The following is a 6132-nucleotide window of genomic DNA, read 5'->3' on the forward strand; positions in this document are numbered from 1 at the left end:
TTCCTGACAAACCCTGTACATGCGGCTGATAGCGACCTCAGTTCGGAATCGTAGCTCGCCGGTTTTCAACGAGCACGAATGCAAACGAGCCCTCTGTTTATATGCTCGAGCATTTGAGTCGATCAGTTTATCGTGAGCGTTAATGCAGTGAATATTATGATGGCACCCGGCCCGGACTGTCAAAACTTGCGGTTTCCGCTGCGGCCGTCCTCATCCTGAACAGGAGGAAACGCGAGGAAGGATTATAAGGCGAATGTGGGAGTCTTCATTAATTTGAAAAAGAGGAACCACACTATTTTGCTGAGAGATTTGAAAGAAGACCACGGAGAGCTCTTCGAAAACTTCAGCCGAATGTCGTTAGAAATTTCGCCATCATAATCTAGAGGATAGAAGGGAAAATTGCCAAAACCGACAAAACTTCCGAGAGTGCGTTCCTGCATTTTCCGGTTGAAAACTCTTCGATTTTTAGCAAGTGGTGACTCGTACGGTAGCCTCATGTATACCTTCAGGGTTTCAAAGCCTACAAACATTGTTCCTTAGTCTGTCGGGCCAATTGACATGAGAATAAAAATAAAACAGGAGTACTTTTTCAATTAAAGAAATATGAACATGTCTTTTTTTATTTTGGAAATATAGCTATTTGGAATCAAGTAAACAAAATGAAAAACGTTGAACGGAACTAGTTGAATTAAATTTCATACAATGTAAATTTCGCAACCTAGAACGAGGAAAAGAATATTATTTTGAGGGTCCAAGTTCCAGGATCCGAGGCAAATTACGGAGGCGGAGCGGATCTACCATCATGGCACTGCGATTGATGTGAATTCTGTGGTGGGGGGTTGAGGTTCTAGATGGTGGTATGTAGCAGAGACTACGTGAAGTCAGAGTCCCCACTTTGTACTCGTGGTAAAATTTAGTCTGTTTTCGTATGTAGTAAAATAGCCCGGAGAAGGTGGGCCAGAATTCGTATAAAATGAATGTAGCAGGGGACGTAAAGTAAATAATTCGGCGAATACTGATAAAGTAAACCCTTGATGAGGAAGTTCTTTTATTTGCGGCCCATGTCGGCTTCGAAAAGAATGTTGTTGGACGTGGTGCTGCGACGAGCACGCTTGTGTTGGAGTAAGATTTTAATTTGTCATCATTAAATGGCTAATACACGTCGCGAAGCATCACGCCTCACAGCATTATGCAGTATGCTGACCACCTCGTCAACTTGAACCGTGGAGAGGCTGGCGTACTTTTGCGCTTCATCTGGAGTAGGCTCTTGCAAGTAACCCAGTTCTTGACTGGAAGCTTCAATGTATCTCTTGAGATTGCTGATGAGGGGGTTGTGAGTCTACCTATTGTGGGAAGCAGATTCAGTGAAATATTGTCGTCCTCTTGTAATGAGCTCAACCTTAAAAATGAAGAAATGAATTAGCAAATTAATAGAAATACTTGGAGGGTTTTATTACAAACTATTGGCCCACCTAGAAAAATTTAATTGTACTTTAATAGTGTGTAGGTATATAATTTAATTGACGCTACGTGGCAATAAGAAATATTTTTCATTTCAGATGCCCGAAAATGAAGAACAGTGGTGCTATGCGAATCCAAGAAATTTGAAGAGAAGTGGGACTTCCCCCATGCTGTTGGAGCCATCGACGGAAAGCATGTAGCAATACAATGTCCGCCCAAAAGCGGGAGCGAATACTTCAACTACAAGTCCTTTTTCAGTTTTGTATTATTTGCGCTTGTCGACGCTGATTATAACTTCATGTTTGTGGACGTTGGATGTCAAAAGGCAAGGAACTGCCTGTGTGGAGTTTTCAAAAATTCTCAGTTGTACGACAATACAAAAGAAAACAACACTCAAGCAAATGAAATTAACAAATAAATTCAAATACGTCATTTTGGGGGACGATGCTTTTGCATTGAGTGACAGTTTGATGAAACCGTACTCTGGTTATCATCCACAATCCCCAGAAAGAATTTAGCAATATACCGATTGAGCAATAGCAATATATTTGGCTCTGTCTGTTTGTGTGCTAAGGATATATAGCTTTTGGAAACTGAGAAATAAGCTATAGACTTGAAATTGTGCATGCAACTTCGACCAAGCCTGATAAGTGTCTATTTTGTGTCGTCTGGCGTACGCGATTATAATGCTGATCTGATCTATAGTACATGGAAATTAGGTGGCTCGAATAATTTCTAACTAATAGTAATGTAACCTACAGGAATTATATTTATTTGATTAAGGCAGTTGGAAAATGACAATGAACCGTATCAATATAATGATTACGAAACAATTTTATTGGTTTACATTTTATCAATACTGAAGATGCAATATTAAAAACTCAACCATAATTAGGGTTGATTTTGTGTTTGGACCTGAAGACTGTTAAGAGAATTCTTTAACTACTATCTGGCTTGGTGTGCAGCTCTTTATGTTTTGAACCTGATGTTAAAACCTCGAATGTTTTATAGCTACGCCACTGAATGTTAACGAAGTTACTTTAAATTTCTTAGACCTCCTTATGTACGTCTAATTTTTGGTATGTTCGATATTGAATTGTTATGTAAAAAGACAAGAGGAATTTTTATGTTGTGTAGGTTAAAATCAATTGTTCAATGAAATAAATTTAATTGCGCTGCATCCTGCAGCCATCCTATGGCTTTTAGTATGGGGTAATGATAGGAATGTAAAAAGGGTACTTGTATTACAAAAAATTATATGTCAGTGGGGTAAGATTTTAACTGTTTATTCTATTTTTATGTTGGAATGTTTGTTGTATGTATTTAATTCTGTGCCAACTAATAGTTCTGTACATGGTTATTTCACAATGTAATATTAGATAAGTACAACTTAGTTCATTCCACTAAATCAAATATAAAAATAGGCAAAAAACTGTATAATTTGTTACCAAACCATATTGCTCTTTATTCCTTTAAATTGTTAAATGTCTTGTTGTTGGATTTCCAATATTGACAGAGTTTGTTAGTTTGATAAGTCAGGTAAGATAGACTTAGTAATGATAAAAGTGTTTCATTAAGCCTAAGCATGACGCATTTGTGAAAATGTTTACCACAATAAATTTTCTGATTCTGATTCTGATTCATTACCTATTTATTGTACTAAAAAAAAGTCAGATTGTGAGGCATTTCAAGCTTTTAAGTACATTGTATCTTATAGGTGATAAAAATAATTCCTAAAAATAATAAATCATTCTCCTTTAGATTTTGTGAATTGAGCATTAGTTGATGGTTTCGCTTGCACTTGTTCTTATCCTTCAAAAACCCAAAAGCTTCGTAAGCAAACCATTTGATAGATCCTTAAAAAATAGGTCACATTTATATCAATTCGTTGAACCGTAAAACATAGGTGTACTAAAATTATTGCACCGTCTGGCATTGCAAATTTTATTTTCTATATTATAATAACGATAATAAAGATACTTAACTTTTTATATATTAAGTAGGTTTGATAATTTAATGATGATTTCTTGTTCAGTTACGTTTACAATTGGTGTATTCCATGTTATGTTTTAGATGATGAAATCATGGTTGAAGGATTTATGAATTTGGTTGAAAAAATTATGAATTGTACCGGAAAAAGCTATAAATTTGCTAGAAGAAGGCTGACTTAATCCAGTCCCTTTTGAAATGTTTCTTGTTCTTTGTATTGAAGGAAGCCACCATGCAATATTATAGTATCCATACAAGGTGTCAATGTGCGTCGGATTAGCAGAACTGGATGAATTTATTGTTGAAGCAACAGCTCCGTTCGGCTGCCACAGCTCAGAAACTAAAAGGAGTTCATTCTCCCACTCAATGCTGCTTTCACGAAAAATTACTACACAGAATAAAGTAAAGAAGGAATTCCACACTCGAAATGGGAGACGTGTGAACTCGAATGACAGAATTCGGATGAATTTTCGAAGTCGAGAGGTGTTTACACTGAGCGAGCGGCGAACGAGCATCCCTTTGAATATTCGCCAAACTCGACATCTGGCGGATCAGTGCTCGAGCACGAACGAGCATTCGATTCGACCTTGCTCGGCTCGCCGAAAACACAATGCCTCTCGAACGAATGATCGTTCGTAAGGAACGTGCGAAAATGCTCGGGCAGTGTAAACGGGGTTTTAGAAAAAGAATGAGTTAATTCCGCGCGTTCTCGCTCTGTATTTAATTTAGTATCAGTACCTGGCAAATGCCTATTAAAATGTAATCACTGTATTTTCAAATTTTCGTAGTTTAGTACAGGATACATATATATTGATTACATTTTCAAAGCAATCTGTTGCAGGATGACATTAAATTGCAGGCAATCAATGTGACAAGCCTCTTAAAACTTCACTGTGTTTTTAGCTTCTACTCTGAATGAAACACATTTCAGTTGGTACAACGCAACGCATCATATATATATATATATATAGATGGTATATATATATAATATATATATTAAATCATTTTCAAAGCTGGATGCTGCAGGATGCAGCGCAATTAAATTTATTTCATTGAACCGTGATTTTACAACGTAATTAATGGCAGGCAATTACTCTTGTCTACATACAAATAAACCAATACAACGGAGTATCGAAATACAAGACGTAAGGAAGTCTAATGTAACAAAGTAAACCTCGTTACATTCAGTGGCGTAGCTATAAAACATTCGAGGGTGGGATTAAACATCCAGGAGGATTAAAAAGAGCCCTACTTAGCATAGTAGTTAAAGAATGTATCTTCAGGGTCTCCCAGAACAAAATCAACAATTAAGTTGAGTTTTTTAATTGCATCTTTTGTATTAAAATGTAAACCAATAAAATTGTTTTGTAACATTATATTTGGTTCATTGCATTTTCCAACTGCCTTAATCAAATAAATATAATTTGTAGGTTACATTACTATTAGTTAGAAATTATTCGATAATTGCCATGTACTATAGATCAGATCAGCATTATAATCGCGTACGCCAGACGACACATGACACTTATCAGGCTTGGTCGAAGTTGCATGCACAATCTCAAGTCTATATCTTATTTCTCATTCTCGATATATCCAACAAACAGACAGACAGAGAAATATATTGCTATTGCTATAAGTTAAAACTTGATCGTAATAATTTGAGGTTATTAAAATATGAATACTTAACAAAGTGTTTCAAATACTAAAGTTCTCCAAAGAAAATACGATAAGATATCATAGGACATGCCACAGAAAGCAGATATGAGTCAACCAATACTGCAACCCTGCACCTGGCGTAGAAGAAACGCTGGCTTGACTTATCAACTAGTTTATCATATATATATATATATATATATATATATATATATATATATATATATATATATATATATATATATAAGTAAGCGCTCTGTGGTGTAATGGTAGCACATTCACCCGGCAAGTGAGAGATCCGGGTTCGACTCCCGGCGGAGCAAGTACTTTTTGTGATTCAATGTTTATTGAAATTATATATATATATATATATATATTTAAACTAAATAATTTGAAGTGTTTCTCATTAAATGTAATGTTAATCTACGGGCAATAACTTCCAAAGGTAAGTTGGAGAAATTGATTTTGTAATGGGTACTGTAAAGATGAAATTGCTTTCAGATTAAAACGTATAAATACCAGAGTTTTAAATAACCACAGAGTAACCACTAGAGTTACAATAACAGGAACCACATTTTCATTTAGCTGGTTTATTTTGTAGTTTAGGCATATAGCTGGATGGACATATAGGCTTAAATGGCTATAGCCAATTTCAGCAAATTTCAGGGAGCGAAAACATTTTACAGAGACATGTATATCATGTTTTATAATATGTTGCAACATGTATGTACATGTACATAATATGTAGCAACATTATAATATGTTGCTTTTGTCCTATTAATTTGAATATATTCCAATAGCACAAAAAGATTATGACATTTTATTCGTTGTGCACCATCTCACATTTTGTAAAGTATCTTTGGAGTTATAAAGAAAGTTCAATATTAATATAATTAATTCATATAATTTCTATGTTTTTGCAGATATGTTCGGATATAAAACGACTCATTAATTCGGATATAAAACGACTCATTAATTCGGATATAAAACGACTCATTAATTCGTAAGATAATAGAAATCAGAACCGTT

The sequence above is a fragment of the Homalodisca vitripennis genome, chromosome 4, assembly GCF_021130785.1.
Source record: "Homalodisca vitripennis isolate AUS2020 chromosome 4, UT_GWSS_2.1, whole genome shotgun sequence".
Lineage (NCBI taxonomy): Eukaryota > Metazoa > Arthropoda > Insecta > Hemiptera > Cicadellidae > Homalodisca > Homalodisca vitripennis.